General features: G+C 41.8%; 1 protein-coding gene and 1 long non-coding RNA gene across 2 annotated transcripts in view; both read left to right on the top strand.

The window, feature by feature from the left end:
• xpr1a (xenotropic and polytropic retrovirus receptor 1a) overlaps positions 1–17,329 on the top strand; it is a 229,231-nt gene that overhangs the window by 133,176 nt on the left and 78,726 nt on the right. The window lies entirely within an intron of this gene.
• LOC117518532 lies at positions 6,000–17,252 on the top strand. The gene is made up of 4 exons (XR_004563012.1): positions 6,000–6,076; positions 7,797–7,798; positions 14,593–14,599; positions 17,243–17,252. It is a non-coding gene; the product is annotated as an uncharacterized LOC117518532 (long non-coding RNA).

The raw sequence follows: 17,329 nt of genomic DNA, 5'->3' as shown, positions 1-17,329 counted from the left end.
CGCGGTGCAAGGCAACGCCAGGCAACACCTCACAATGCGTTGTGACATCACATCAGATGCGGCAAGGGGGCGGAGATTTTCACTTCCCGAGAAAGCTGAGTGATTGCCATCTTTGATTTGCATCTGCAGAACCACAGAAAAGCTTTAAAAAACAGTAGCAGAACGATTTTCCCATCATCCTGCTGGAAGAAGCTTTTTTCAGCTACTTTTCGGTGTGACGCCAAGCCGAGGGAGCACTGACGACTTGATGGGATATCGCTCGAACCGTGACAGCGGGCCGACCGGCACGAAGCAGCTGGAGTTCAGGCCTCATTAAGTCTAAAGTTCAGTCAAAAGACATTTGCATGGGTAGAAGAAGCCCTGCCATGATTGTGCATAATTTTAAAACATTCACAATCACTAGAATAGTCAAATTCATATTTTAGAAGTTTCTCTGTCCTGATTGCAACAATCAAAGCAATTACATAGTAAATGAGGACGTAATTAAATGTTAAAATGACTAAATTAAAAAATGATTTCAGCATGAGGTTTATGTCGCATTAACAATCACACTGCAGTCATTGTTAAATTATCTCTTGTTGCATTTATAATAAACATTTGTATTTATTTACAGTGTCTGTTTTTCTGGTTGAAATGAGATATGAATAATCTACCAGACTTAAAAAATGCACACATTTCTATGCTAGTTTATTTGTCTAAAAATAAATGTTCAAGGTTCCTTATGTTAAACAAGAAATAATTTACAGATGAAGAAAGGTTTCTAAAGAATCTTTGATTTATTTTTTTGTTTTGTTTTAATTACTAGTGTTCTAAACATTTTTTACAGTAATCCAAAAATTAATTTGAGGTTAAAAAACATTTGCAAAGATTTTCTTCAGAAAACTGCTATGTATAAAGGAGCAGTCCTGTGACACGTTTCTGTCACTGATCTGTATATAGCTTTTGTACAGATCAGTGGTTTTTGTACTGTAGTTTTCCGTATTTTGGCCCAACGCTTCGTTTCTATTGGACAGCGCAAAGCTACATCATGGCTCACAGTGGCGAAAGTTGGATTGGGTTGAACTTTGACTGTGGCAGCCTGTCGACACGCGGCTATGCCTGCTCCCAACAGAGGCATCGCTTTAGCTCGGATTTTGACGTGACGCATCCAAGGTTGGGTAGGATTACTTTGAAATGTAATCCAAAAGTAATCAGATTACAAGTAATCCAAATGTATGTACATACATACATGTAATCCACATGTATTCTTTCAAAGTAATCCTACCCAACCTCGGACGCAACTGATGCGTTTAAAAAGTTGACGCGTGTCATTGAAAATAATGCTTTTTAGACCGATTTGTGATGCCTCTGCCATGTCCAAAGCGTGCAATGTGAAAGGCCCATTGGAAAGATAGAGTCCGATCAGAATTAATAACTTCAAAGCGAATCCTTGTTTTAAATCAAATGACACCTCTTTCCAAACATTGTGATAAGAGACAACAAACTACAACCGACCAAGATGTATTTCCCCCCCAAAAAAGACGTCCTCCATTCTTTATGAATTCCATCCTGACGCGCAGCCGGCTGCAAGAGCTCAGCTCAGATGATATGGAGTTACATTTGTCTCATTAATATCTGAAAGGAAATGCTTTTGACAAAAACTACAGTTTTTATTTCTATTTATGTCCAGAGATCAAGGATCCAGTGATCAATTTCATATTTATTTACTTTAAGACTCAATAAAATTTTGTTGAGATAGAAACCTGTAAAGCCTACTTTTAGTACACAGAAAATTCACAGGTGGTATTGATAAGGGAATTGATAAGGAATCAGCTTGATAAGCGGAATCATTAATGACAGCGATATCGATTAAAATCTTATTAATACCCATCCCTAAGTGTAACACAGATCACATACTTCATGTATGGTTGATTTTACTTGACAGTTTGTATCAGTATAATTACACATGTACATGTTATGTACTTTGCCCACAAACAAAATCATCTGGAAGAATTGCGACTCTCAAATAACTCAAGGGGCCCTATGTTGATGATCTCCACTGACAGGGCGTGATCTGTCACACGTGGTGGAAATGCTTTTGTGACGAGTCAGAGACTGTTCTGTTATAAAAACAGCACAAAATCTGAGCGCAAACCTGTGCACTCTGTACAAATGCCCTGGATTTAGTTAACCAATTAGTACTTGCAATTAGTACTTGTTGTGCCTTGCACACTGGGCGGAACATAGAGCCCAAAATGTCTCAACTCAGCTTGAGATAAATCATTAAATCCACCAAGTCCAGGCAAACATGAATCAGGCAGCGTTGAATCCATGCTGTTATCAGTTTGCCTTTTCCCCATCTCTCTCTCTCTCGCTCCCTATGCAGTGATACAGCTGCTCTGATCTTCAAGGCCGTGCTTTGGAGGATACAGAGAAGTCTGAAACAGATTTTCTTTCTTTGGCTTTCAGAGATAACACTTCACAGTGGCCGTTCAGTTCAAATAAAAGACTGTGGAAAAAAGGTACGGAGAGAGATAAAGCGCAGTTCAAGTCAGCGAATGAGAACGTTATTCAGACTAAGTGAGCCACAGTGACTTTTTTTTATTGTCCTCTGAAACATAACGAGCACAAGAAATTAAGTTTCAGGTCAGGCCTGTGGTCAGTAAGACTCTTGATGGATTCGTCTTATTGGAAAACTCTGTGGCCTACTTCCCCATCCACATCCACCTCATCTAACAACCTATAACCAAGTATTCATGGTCCATGTCCCTTTATCCTCCACTGACCCCCAAATATGATCATCATGTTACTTTCTGTGTTTTCATATCCCTGCCTCACTTTTGCAGCTAACAGACATGTTAACAGTGACACTGAAACGGCATGACTGTGTTGATTTTTACTTCTAGGAATAAAGGATATCCAGATCAGACCACAGCAGCTGGAATCAAACCTGACTGACATTTTTTGATTCATCATAAAGTGCTAATTAAAGGCGAGTCTGTGTTGTGTCTCACTCTGTTGTTAAGCTCTCTGTAAATAGATCCAACAGCCTGCTCTATCAGTAGCTTCTGCTGTCTCTTCCACAGTGATATGGTGCTCATTCGAAAAGCATATTTACACTCTGTTTCACTTCAGATATGCACCAAGTCTGTTTCTGAGAAATGGCACATGTGATATGCTTCTTACCGGCCAATCAGTGAGTGATTATCTCATGAATATACAGTGTTTTTCTCACGCTAAGAAGCATTATACAGGTCCGTAGCCACACAGTAAAATCACCAGTGTAAAACTAACTTTGACAGTGTTAAATTGTACAGTGTACATATGGTCCTACTCTGGCAAGAGTACATATGGTCTTGCCAGTTAGTTTTACACTGGTGATTTTACTGTGCATAAGGGTAAATGGCCTCCTTTGAAGACCTTTTCTGTTTTTAATTGGTATCCCAGTGCAAACTCTCTCTCTCTCTCTATATATATATATATATGTGTGTGTGTGTGTGTGTGTGTGTGTGTGTGTGTGTGTGTGTGTGTGTGTGTGTGTGTGTGTGTGTGTGTGTGTGTGTGTGTGTGTGTGTGTAAAACATTATATATTTATTGTTATTTACATTAATTATTAAAACCCTGTTGTTTTATTTACAATTTGTACATGTTCAGTCAAGCCCCTCTATTTTGTAACATGATAATTTCACAAGTTTCACAGTGGAAATAAGTGTTTATGCTTTATTGTGTTATCTGTGTATCATTGATACATTCACTTCTGTATGTTTATATTGATGTTGCAGAATAAATTCAGTCAATCAATCATAAACAATATTTTATTACCCTTTAATGGCGTCTGCAGGAGGGTGTGCATGTGCACATACATGAGCTTTTGAAAAGGCCAGATGTTACCATTGACCGCTTGTGATGCGTGTGTGTGCTGACGTCCACAGAATGTCTTGTAAATCACTTCAGAGGTGCTATTAGGTTACAAAAAGAGTTTTTTCAGTTTTAGAAGTGTTTATGTCATTAGCTTTTACATAATATATGCGAAACATGTTAGATTTACCCAGAAATGCAGCAGAATTAGCAACCATGGAGATGAGCCAGTGACATCATGGTGCTTCTCAACTCTGATTGGCTGTCACCCCCCAAAAATGTGGTTTTGCATGATTCATAGCATAAAAATAGGAAACATATTGAGATCTTTTGACCTCTTAAAATTGGTCAAGGTTAGCCATCTTTGAACTTGACCAAAGTCTGTGTCCCAAGAATGTTGCCTGTGAATTTGAAGATTCTGGCAGAAATAGTAATAGGACTGGGCTTATGCTGAGCACAGACGGACGGACAGGCGGACGGGCGGATACAAAGCCTTCATAATACCCGTTGGCCATATTTTAATGACCTCTGGTAAAAATGGTAATGGACTGCATTTATATAGCAGTTTTATAGTTAAAGTACTTTACAGTGATGCCTCACATTCACACACACACACACACACACACACACACACACACCAGAGTGCTGCCATGTAAAAGCGCTCACTACACACCAGGAGCAACTTGGGGATTAAGGAGCTCGTCCAAGTGCACTGAGGGATTTTCCATCCTATTAGTTCAACCATTAATTTGCACCACCTTTTACCAAAATTGGAGCAACATTAACTTCTGACCCCTGTACAAACTGAAATTGACCATTGTTAACATTCTTAATGTTTTTACCCCATAATTCCATAACATTCAATCATAGATAGTCCAAACTATACCATTCTGGAATCTTTGTGATCAGACAAATAGTGTGGTATAGTTTTCAATATGATTGGAGCATTTTTAAGTTTTGTCCCCTGTGTAATTCTCCAATTGACCCCTACTCGGCCGCCTATTGAAAATTCAAGTGGATACTCTTTTTCAAAAGACTAATGTCTAACGAGTATGTGTGCCAATTTTGGGGCTTGTTGCCAGAAATGATAAATTGTGACAGTTATCTGCTCCACTATCACTCAGGAGTCTGGTGAATAAAAGTGCGCTGTTTGTTTTATTTATGAGCTTTTCTCTGAGTACATGTATCCCAGCTCTCAGTGATTTCAACACTCTGGGCAGATTCACATCTGAACAGGATGTGAGTTTTCCAGACAATCACTGAATTCTTCCCTCTGAAAGAATAATCACAGTGTGATAACAGTATGTAGTGTCTGATATCAATATAAATAGCATCGCTTCAGTAACTGCTTGCGCAGTGACCTTAATTATACAAGTAATTTATTCCTCTTTTGTACCTAATTACCATTTTATTGGGTGTCTTTATATTTGCTTCACCTTCATCATATTACTTCTGTATTGCAAATTTGATTTCTCTTTGTTACCTTCTCTATAACAGTAATATATCAGGCAAATGCATATGAGTCTAATGATCATTTTCATGAAGTCTTCTTTTCTAACTTCATTAAATACCTTTTAGAGACTAATAAGTCTCAGTATGCATATTTGTGCTTGGTTTGTCACATTCCAAGGAAGACTGAAAGATCTGTGCTCAAGAATGTTAAAGAAAGATCTTTCAGTGGATTATGCTTTTCCCATGTCATTGAAATATGTCTCAGTAGATGACCCATTGTGCTATTACACAGCTGGTGACTGGACTCATTAGTCCAGATAATACAGTAGGATCCCATGAATGGAATATTAATTTCATCTGACATCAAACTGCTCTAGTTGCTATGTCTTAAACTTTAGCAAAATGTTAGACGTTCCTTTGACCCATACCCCAACACCCTCCACCTCCATACACACACACACACACACACACACACACACACACACACACACACACACACACACACACACACACACACACACACACACACACACACACACACACACACACACACACACACTGTTGCACCAAACCCCACTGCTTGGAGTACTGACTTAATCTGATGTCACACCACCCTAGTTTCTGTTTTAAACTATGGTGGTCAAACGTCCTGTTGTCCCAGGACATGTCCTGTTTCACGTCCTGTTCTGACCTTTGTTTTTTAGAAAGTGTCCTGGTTTTCGTTGTTTCTCATTGGGCCATTAAATTGTTTAAATTTCGAGTATCATTTGAGTATCTCATTGCCGGGGTCACAGACTGATCAGTCCCCCTAAAAATCGGTCCCCCTTGATGACGCGGTTCACAGATTATCACCTTGTTTCTGCTTCAAACTGCACTAAACCCTTCCTGTCACCCTCCTGAGGTCAGGGTGGGGGTGGAGTGTTATGTATGTGTTCTTCATGCTTGGATTGACTGTATTTAAAAAAAAAAACAGTGTGCTGGATGTTATTCAGTCCAGTCCTATTGAATAAAGTTGAAACTTAAATACGTTCTTTGTGCATATATGAACTTTCTGCAGTTTTTGAACATACCTGGATACCAATTAAACACTGCATGTAGACATGTCAAACATGCATCAGTGATGCCACACCATTCTCCGGTGGTGTTTCCCTCAGGTCCCAAGGATCATCTCACACCCCATCTAGCTTCTTCCTTTTACCCTTTCTGTCTCATTAACTATTCACTTGGCTGCCGGTTATATACCCATCATGTGCCAATGTCGCTTGATCTTGTTTTCTCTCTTCACAGTACATATAAAATAGATATCAACACTTCTCAGAATGTCTTCAATGTACCCCCAATACAATTTTCAACCCTCTGTGTTGGCGTGCTTGATTTTTTTTTTGGGGGGGGGGGGGTGAAGGGGGACACCAGCTTGCAGCCTGGTCATGTCAATAGTAGACAATAGATTGGGATCGACAGTTGTTCCTTTTTCCTGCCTCCGGTCCTCCCAGACTAACAGTCTACTCCAGTGACTGTGCATCCTTAATGCTCCCTTGGCCTCGATGAGAGAGATGATTGGTAGAATTAATTGTGGCTGGAGGGCTGAATGGGAATAAGTGTGTGAAGTGTGTGTGTTGGTAGTGGGGGGGGTGCCATGGAGGGATAAGGTGGTGTTGCCTGGCTTTCTTAAAGATATGCGATAAAGAATACTGAAGTTGTTTATGTACTCTTTGTTTTTGTCTCTCTCTAGATTAATATTGGCCCCGTGTTGCCTCCATCCCATTCTCTTTTATTGTCCAGTTTGTCATTATCATTGTGATTTACACCTCAGTGTTTGCAGGAAGGAGATAAGTGAAGTTAATATAGCTCCAGTCATAATGTAATAGCCCCTCAGCTCCCCCGACGGTAATGTTACGAGAGCATCCCACAAGGCGATGTCATTAAATGGGATAAATGGACCTTAAAAAGAGGGACATGCTGCTTATGTGCTGATGCTTTTTTTGTAATAGTTGTCTCCATTTGTTAGAGGATTGTAAAGCATTAAAAGGATGTGTCCTATGCAGGCTCCGGGGTAATGACAGATGATATCTGAGGTCCTACCACAAAGAATCCTTTCTTCCTTTCTCCTCACAGTCGTTCCTCTCTAAACCTCACGCCAATAGATTTCCAGTTGAGCTTGAGTAGAAGAACCAATAAGAGTGACAACAAGCCAAATCTAATCTTACATCTCTTAAGAATTTTCTGTGCTCTAGACAAAGTCAAGACAGAAAAAAAGGTCTGAGTTCTTGCCAAATTGTAAAGTACCAGCAGTATGTGTGATCTGGATTGACCGTGCCTGTTTGGTTGTTTTTGTTTGTAAATTACCATCTCTGATAGTGAGTTAGATGGGTCCATGAAGGATTTATGTGCTTGTCCTACAGGGTCATGCCGTAGCATGCCTGTAGAAGAACATAAGAAGTTGGGGGGTGGCGTGTGTTTGTGTGTGAGAAGGGCTGTGGGGGGGTTACAGTCGGGTTCTGGGGAAGCTGTCTCATCTTTTATTTATACAGTCTACAGTGTTAAGGCAGTAAGAGCAGAGAGAAGGGGTTTGCCTTCTGCAAACCACCTTGGGAATAGTCTCTTTCAAGAGTTGCTTTTCTAGCTACAAGCACAACTCTGAAATCATAAAATACTGCTTTACCATCGACCCATTGCATCGCTGTATTTCAGCAGTATCTCGTTATATAAAATACCTGATGCTTTAGTGCACTTCATACACTGGTGCTGCACCTGCAACCACTGTTCAGTGATTGAAGTGTTGGTGCTCAAAAACACACTTACTTTTATGATTGAAATGATTAATTGAATTAGCCGACATAATTTTTTTGAGTGTTTTTATTATTGACCGCCATTTGAACAGTTCTTTTATGCAGGGGTGGTGGCCAAGTGTGTTATGTGTCGGACGCAGTCGGAGCACCGACCCAGCGTTTGACAGGACCCAGCATAAAATAAGCAGAGCACAGTTCAAAGGATAACACATTTTAATGAAAGTGAGTGAAGTGACAAACAACTAAAAAGTCCGCGGTCTGGTGAGGTGGAAACACGGCGCGCTCTCAGCAGCGCAAACGGTCCGGAGCCACAGCAGTTCGGACCCAGGGACCCCGCCGACACCCCCCAGGTGGCCGCGACAAACCGAGTCTGTGAAGCAAGAAAATATGAGGTGAGTCCAACACTCTCCACACAGAGAGACACAGCTCAAAGGTGCACACAATCAGCAAACACTTCCTGGCTTAAATATATATATCAGCTTCTCACCCTGCAGGCACGGAACAACTCAGTTCAAATCTCCACTGCAGCAGAAGCTGATTAGACAATTAGCATAACGTGACAGCTCAATACAGCAAGGTGTGAGGGACACCAAATCCACTGTCATTACTTCATAAAAGTCACCAAAACCAAATTACCTCAGGAAGTGTGCTGAAGAGCGTGAGACCTCACCCAATCCTCCTTCACAGACTGTGGCGTCAAACCTGGAGCGGTCTCTGCGTCCGTAATGGTGAGATTGTTCTCCCGACGCCGATCTCACACGTCTGCTCACAAGGTTGAGTCTCTGGCAATCACACACTGTGCATTCAAGGTTTAAGTGCAGCAATCTCTGATCAAGACAGAATACACCACAGCTGTGAGCCCTGATGACCTGCACATGAAAACAAGCCTCAGGTGTTCAGGGTGAGGTCCTAATACTCAGCCACTCAGTCCTGAATGCATACCACCTGGTGGGAGAAACAAAAACCAAGCCAGCCAAACACCCCAGCACACAACAAAGTGGTTAATGCGCTTGGTTTCAATGCAGAAGGTTTCGGGTTCCTGCCACATTTCTCCATGTAATGTGGAGTTGCGTCAGGAAGGGCAATTGTGCCAATTCAACATGCAGATCCACCTTGGATTTGCTGTGGCGACCCCGAGTGCAAACAAGGGAGCAGCCGAAGGGACGTACTTACTTACTTACTTACCTACTATTTGAACAGTTCTCTTACATGTTATTGATCAAATCAGATCTGGGAGCATATACGAGGTCTGTTAGAAAACTATCCGACCTTTTTATTTTTTTAAAAAACTATATGGATTTGAATCATGTGCACTTGCATCAGCCAAGCTTGAACCTTCGTGCGCATGCGTGAGTTTTTTCACGCCTGTCGGTTGCGTCATTCGCCTGTGGGCAGGCTTTGAGTGAGCACTGGTCCACCTCCCTCGTCGGATTTTCATTGTCAGGGAAATGGCTGAGCGATTGGAGCAGAGCTGAATCAAATTTTTCCAGAAACTGTGAGAGACAGCCAGGTGGACACCATTCAGAAGATTCAGACGGCTTTCGGTGAGGATACTCTGGGCGTCACACAGATTAAGGACCATTACAACTGGATTAAAGACGGCCCACAGCGATGGAGGGCGCGCCGCGCTCCGAGCATCATTTCCAAAGTGAAGGCTGTGTTGATCCGGGACATCGTCTGACTACCAGAGAAATTGCAGAAGAGTTGGACATCAGCACTTTTGCGGCACATTCCACTGTTACAGGAGATTTTGTAATGAAAGACGTGCGGAGGAATTCGCACATCGGGACGGAGCCGCGTAATGGCACACAACAAAAAGCACGTCTGTGTTGGAAGTCTCACAGGACAAGTTGTGACATGCCCAGCTGTTACACAATTTCTCGGATACTCACTCAACTGAAAAGCCACCAAAAGCCATCTGAATCTTCCGAATGGTTTCCAACACGGACGTGCTTTTTGTTGTGCGCCATTACGCGGCTAATGACTCCATAACCTTTTCCCAGACATCTCTCAACCTCATACGCTGAGGACAAAGAGACATGAATGTCACTGCTGACATAAATTAATCTCTGTACAAGGTTGACATTTTTGCCACACACAGCCACACTTCTGATAGCTGAGTTTAGAAAGAGATTGAAATCCTGGATCTTAACTTTGATACAGGGCAGATACTGCAAAATAAACGCAGAAAAAGAATTGTTCACATTTTTTGAAAAGTCCATAGGATGTCGTGATCCATAGTTCATCACAAGTGGTGGAGATCACTTTCCTGGAAGTTCTGTCCACAACCACATGCTCAGACAGGGGGGCTTCTAAACAGGTGATCCTTTCCACTGCAGCCATTACCAAAAACTATTCACCTTGACTTCACCTCAAACAGAGAAACAGAGAGCAGCAGCTGGAACTAACATCTCACAGAACATCATTTCTCAGCAGCAAAAGTAACAGAATAACACACACGATGCTCATGTGATCACCAGCAGCTAGCCCTTAGCTTCACTAGCAATCCCACAATTTAGATATAATGAAATGCACTTCCACAATAAGAGCCTGTATTTCAAAATAAAAGCCTGTGAGGTTGCTGCAGACCTGACAGAATTCATCAGTCTGTCCATCATCTAACATTCCAGACAGCAGATACTGACTGAAATCTGGACTTTTTCTGTATGCATGTGACCCCAAACCCAGAATTAATATGTTAACGCAGTGTCTCACACAGGCCAAAAGAAAAAAGAAAAGAAAAGAAATTTGTTCTCATGTGAACACTGTCGCATTGCAAATACAGAACTTCAGTTATTCGTAATCTTTTTTACACAGAATACTGTATTTGTTAAGCAGCTTCAGAAAAGCCTACTGATGACAAAAATTCATTTAAAAAAATGAACACAATTGAAAACAGATTAAACCTTCAATAAAGACTTTCATGAAGGCCAAGACATTTTTATATGCCATTACTTTCAAAATGTATCACCACTGTGAACACATTTTCCCCAAAAGTTAGCTGTCCTCCATATATAGTGGAAACGACCACATCTAGAACTTGTGGTTCCCCACAGGTCAGCATCATAGTCATTATACGAGGTCTGTGAGAAAAGTATTGTACCTTTTTATTTTTTTCAAAAACTATATGGATTTGATTCATATGTTTTTGCGTCAACCAAGCTTGAACCTTCGTGCGCATGCGTGAGTTTTTCCATGCCTGTTGGTTGCGTCATTCGCTTGTGGGCATGCTTTGAGTGAGCACTGCTCCACCCCTCTTGTCATTGTTTCATTGCGAGGAAATGGCGGAATGATTTGGGCTTTTTTTCCATCAGAATTTTTTTCAGAAACTGTTAGAGACAAGCAGCTGGAAACCATTCGAAAAATTTATCTGGCTTTCGGTGAAAATTTTACGGGCTTCACAGAGAATAAGGACTGTTACTACAGCTTTAAGGATGGCCCACAATGGCGCACAGCGCGCCGCGCTCCGAGTCGCCATCGAGAGGCAGAAAACACCACATCATTTCTAAACGGATGGCTGTGTGGAGCCAGGACCATCGTGTGCAATTTCTCTGGTTATCACAAGAGCTGGACATCAGCCATTTTCCAGCAGATTTCACTTTTAACAAGAGATTTTATCATGGAAAGCCGCGCGGAGGCTTCATGCGTCACGACCGATTCGCTGATTGAGCGAGACAAAGGAACACCTCCGTTTCGGAGTGCCAGGGGACAAGTGGGGACATGCCTATCTCGGCTTTCAATGCTTACCAGCCCAGTGAGTATAAGAGAAATTGTGGAGAGCTGGGCATGTCCCCACTTGTCCTTTAACACTCCGAAACAGAGGTGTTACTTTGTCTCGCTCGATCAGCGAATCGGTCGTGACGCGCGAAGCCTCTGCGCGGCTTTCCATGACAAAATCTCTTGTTAAAAGTGAAATCTGCCGGAAAATGGCTGATGTCCAGCTCTTGTGATAACCTGAGAAATTGCTCACGATGGTCCCGGCAGCACACAGCCATCCGTTTAGAAATGATGTGGTGTTTTCTGCCTCTCGATGGTGGCTCGGAGCGCGGCGCACCATGCGCCATTGTGGGGCGTCCTTAAAGCTGTAGTAACAGTCCTTATTCTCTGTGAAGCCCGTAAAATTTTCACCGAAAGCCAGATAAATTTTTCGAATGGTTTCCAGCTGCCTGTCTCTAACAGTTTCTGAAAAAATTCTGATGGAAAAAAAGCCCAAATCATTCCGCCATTTCCTGACAATGAAAATCCGACGAGGGGGCTGGACCACTCCTCCCACAAGGCGTGCTCACAGGCGAATGACACAACCGACAGGCGTGGAAAAACTCACACATGCACACGAAGGTTCAAGCTTGGCTGACGTATAAACATATGAATCAAATCCATATAGTTGAAAAAAATAAAAAGGTACAATACTTTTCTCACAGACCTCGTATAATACCAGAATTTAAAAAGTCTCTGTTTTTACAAAAACTGTCATCACAGGTCCATGTAGTTTGTAAAAGACAAAGTGTTGTATGGCTGGGGGGGCCTGGCTGCCTTTTGTTTCTGTCTTCTGTGCTGTCTTTTGTTTTTCCTTCCAGGTGGTACGCGTTTAGGACTGAGTGGCTGTGTGGCTGAGTTTTCAGGACGTCACCCTGATCACCTGAGGCTGATCAAGTGCAGCTCGTCAGGACTCACAGCTGTGGTGCATCTACACGGATTGGAGCATGGTGGCATTTAAGTCTGGAGTACACAGTGTGTATTTGCCAGAGACTCGACCTTGTGACCAGACGGGTGAGATCGTCGTCTCGACAGCCATCTCATCATCAGTGGATGCAGAGAACGTCCAGGTTTGATGCATGGTCTGTGAAAGAGGAGGGGGTGAGGTCTCACGCTCGTCAGCACACTTCCTGAGGTACGTTAGGTTTTGTGACTAACATTTGTACAGTCAATAAATGTGGTGTTCCTCACACCTTATTGTATTGAGCTGTTATGTTAGTCGTTTATTCAGCTTCCACTGCAGTTGAGTTTGTGAACAGGGTGTTCCATGCCTGCAGGGTTGGAAGCTGATAAGTAATTAAGCCAGGAAGTGTTTGCTGTTTGTGTACACCTTTGAGCGGTCTCTCTGTGTGTGGAGTGTGGACTCACATGATGATTTCTTCTTTCACAGACTCGGTTTGTCGCGGCCACCTGGGGGGTGTCGGCGGGGTCCTTGGGTCCGAACAGTTTCTGGCTCCGGACCGTTTGTGCTGCTAGGAGCGCACCGTAATCCACCACGCCAGACCGCGCACTCATTTGTTGTCTTTTTTCACATCACTGTTATGTCATTAAATTTAGTTATCCTTTGTACCGTGCTCTGCTTATTTTATACTGGGTCCTTCAAACGCTGGTCGGTTCTCCGGGCTGCGTCCGACACATAACAAAAAGGGCAGTGGTGCTTATTGTTGACTCTTGAAGTGTCACTAGTGAAGTACCGTTCACAGCACATAGTTTAATCATACACAGGTGCAGAGGCATATATCATATCGCTGCCCTACAGGGACAGAGCTATTACTGCTCACTGAGGGGATCTGTCATCATCTGTGTGACTTAGCCACATGCTTACTAAGGATTAAATACAGCAGCACCTGGTACTACAGACAACCTTTTCATACTGAATGTGAGAAAGCATTTAAATGCCATTTCTGAAGAGTAGGGAAGACCATTTGAGGGGGATTTGATGTTAGCAGTTTTACACTGTGTGTGTGTGTGTGTGTGTATATATATATATATATATATATATATATATATATATATGTGTGTGTGTGTGTGTGTGTGTGTATGTATGTGTGTATTTTTTTCCCACAATTTGTTGTGTTACAGTCCTTTTCCAAAATGGATAAAATTTAATTTTTCCTCAAAATTCTACACACAATACCCCATAATGACAATGTGAAAATGTTTTTCATGAGAGTTTTTGCACATTTATATAATAAAAAATAATAAGAAATCACATGTAAGTGTTCACAGCCTTTGCCATGAAACTTAAAATTAAGTTCAGGTGCATCCTGTTTCCACTGATCATTCTTGAGATGTTTTTACAGCTTGATTGGAGTCCACCTGGGGTAAATTCAGTTGATTGGACATGATCTGGAAAGGCACACACCTATCTACAAAAAGGAAATGACGGCTTAGCGCACATGACGTGTCACATTAAAAACACAGAGACCACAGCCAACACAGTTATAGAAATAATTACTACAATAACTACAAACACAATTACATGCCAAAATAACCAAAAAAAAAAAAAAGATCGCATAACACAGAAACAGAGTGACACTTAGGTCTTTGCGCTGAATGGACAAGGGGATGTGGCTGGCTGCCAACAGCAGCAGCTGTTGAGATCTCTGGTCCTGGATGTCACATACCGTGTTTTGAAGGACATGACCTAACAACTGTCCACGTGGAAGGACATAAAACATATATCCTTTTTGCGACAGGCTGGAGCGAGTGCACAGCGTGCACATTGACAGGCTGTCCCAGGTGAAACGAACATCAGGAGTGTCGTGCTGCAGGACTATATGATAAGCCAACAGTACGACAAATACACCACTTTCAGCCACATATCACCAAAAATACTCCGTAAAAAAACGTTTTGTCAGTTATTACGGCACTTTTTTTGTCGTAATTAAAACTTCCTTTTCTATACATCGCCTAATTTCTCTCTTTTTAAAAAAATACATTTATCTCCTTGTTGATTGTTCTGTTGTTAGACAGTAATTTTTGAGCAGCAGTAAAGTTTCCATCTGTTATCAGAGCTTTTATAAATTGCAGGTTTGAATCCTGCGAGTGGCATTTATTTTTTATTAGACCAAGGATATTTAACTGCAGTGTTCTGTATTCGTGCCCTTTTATTTATTATTTATATCAACCCAGTGATTTTCATTAATTATACACCAATATCTAATCTGTCAGTGTCCGGTGATTGTAGTAATTATTTATATACCCGCTAGACATAATAAGACATAATGAGAGTGCACTGCTTCATTCATGTCATTTCATGACTGTACTGTGTGACCATGGGTCATATACAGAGGCAAAGAGGGATCATACTTGTATTGTCTGCTCGATAAGTGGGATTAAATGTTGGACATTGCGATGTTTTTTATGGTGTGTGGGAAGGTGATGGTCGAGTGGTTAAGACACTGGGCTTGAGACCAGAAGATTCTTGGTTCAAATCCCAGCCTGACTGGAAAATCACTAAGGGCCCTTGGGCAAGGTCTTTAATCCCCTAGTTGCTCCCGGTGTGTAGTGAGCGCCTTGTATGGCAGCACCCTGACATCGGGGTGAATGTGAGGCATTACTTGTGAGGGGCTTTGAGCGTCTGATGCAGATGGAAAAGCGCGATATAAATGCAGTCCATTTTTTTTTTCTCCCAATAGCAGCAGCGTGATGTGGTTCCACACGCTCCAGCTGGTTTTTATTCTTTATCTCCACAGCAGAGGTGCAGTGTGGTTCCACACACTCCAGCTGTTTGCACTATGTTTTGTACACGCTCATATGCGTGCACAAAACCGTTGCAGCAAGATCATTCACACCTGCCAAACTTTGTGTCCCTCCCAACGTCAGCTCGATGTTTTCGGGGTTCACTCATTCGGGCTGTTTCGCCCTGATTCCTACTTATTTTTGTTATGTGTGAAGGGGCCCTTAGTCAGGGAGGTGACCAAGAATCCAATGGTCACTCTGTCATAGCTCCAGCATTCCTCTATGGAGAGAGGAGAACCTTCCAGAAGGACATCCATTTCTGCAGCAATCCACCAATCAGGTCTGTATGGTAGAGTGGCCAGACAGAGGCCGCTCCTTAGTAAAAGGCTCATGGCAGCGCACCTGGAGTTTGCCAAAAGGCACCTGAAGGACTCTCAGACGATGAGAAACAAAATGTTTTGGTCTGATGAGACAAAGATTATACTCCTTGGCGTGAATGCCAGGTGTCATATTTGAAGGAAACCAGGCACCATCCCTACAGTGAAGCATGGTGGTGGCAGCATCATGCTGTGGGGATGTTTTTCAGCAGCAGGAACTGGGAGACTAGTCAAGATTGAGGGAAAGATGAATGAAACAATGTACAGAGACATCCTGGATGAAAAACTGCTCCAAGATGTAATTGCTCCAAAAGACTGTGAAAACTTATGTACGTCATTTTTTTTTTTTTTTTTTTTATGAATTTGCAAAGAATGTAAAAATAACTTTCATGTTGTCATTATGGGGGGTTGTGAGTAGAATTTTGAAGGGAAAAAATGAATTTACTCCATTTTGGAATAAAGCTGTAACATAACAAAATGTGGAAAATGTGGCGCGCTGTGAATACTTTCCAGGTGCACTGTAATCACTTACTGTGTGTAGTAGGGCGATTGAGAAAGGTCCCCAAGTCTCTTTTGATGTCATTATGACATCAAGTGTGGGCCCTGACCTCTTTCTGAGACAATTATATAGTTAAACAATCAAAAAATCAATACAATTAATCAGCTCAAAAAAACTATTGCCAATTAAGTGTTGTATTCATATTACGATTAGGTGGTGTAAATTAGATATTGACTTTAGTCTTTTTTGACTTTCTATTGAATTTTATAATCCTTAATGAATGAGTTTTATTTGCACAAAGCAAAGTACATAAGTACCTCCATTTCTTCTGAAAAGATTAAGAAGTCAGATGCCCACTTCTTGTTTTCTCTTCTCATGATGTCCATTTTTTCCAAGTCCATGTCTCTTGTGAAAACACTCTTGGACTTCACTGTTCTTCAGGGTGCCATCAGATTTAATGATCACACACTGTGTAGCTGTCAGATTAATATGAAAAGTGCCAACACATTAAATTGAAGATAAAGAAAATCCACATTTTGTTTTTAAAATTAGAATATACGAGGTCTATTAGAAAAGTATCCGACCTTATTATTTTTTTCAAAAACCATATGGATTTGAATCACGTGTGATTACATCAGACATGCTTGAACCCTCGTGGGCATGCGAGAGTTTTTTCGCACCTGTCGGTTACGTCATTCGCCTGTGGGCAGTCTTTCAGTGAGGAGTGGCCCACCCTCTTGTCGTTTTTTCATTGTTTAGGAATGGCTCAGAGACTGCTGCTTTGTTTGATAAAGATTTTTTCAAAACCTGTAAGGCACAACTGAGTGGACACCATTCGATAAATTCAGCTGGTTTTCGTTGAAAATTTGAACAGCTGATGAGAGATTTTGGTCTGGTAGTGTCGCTTTAAGGACAGCCCACGGCGCCTGACGGCG

Source organism: Thalassophryne amazonica, chromosome 10 (assembly GCF_902500255.1).
Source record: "Thalassophryne amazonica chromosome 10, fThaAma1.1, whole genome shotgun sequence".
NCBI classification, from domain to species: Eukaryota; Metazoa; Chordata; class Actinopteri; order Batrachoidiformes; family Batrachoididae; genus Thalassophryne; species Thalassophryne amazonica.
The sequence above is the reverse complement of the archived record's forward strand: the minus strand, read 5'-3'. Positions and strand labels throughout refer to the sequence as shown.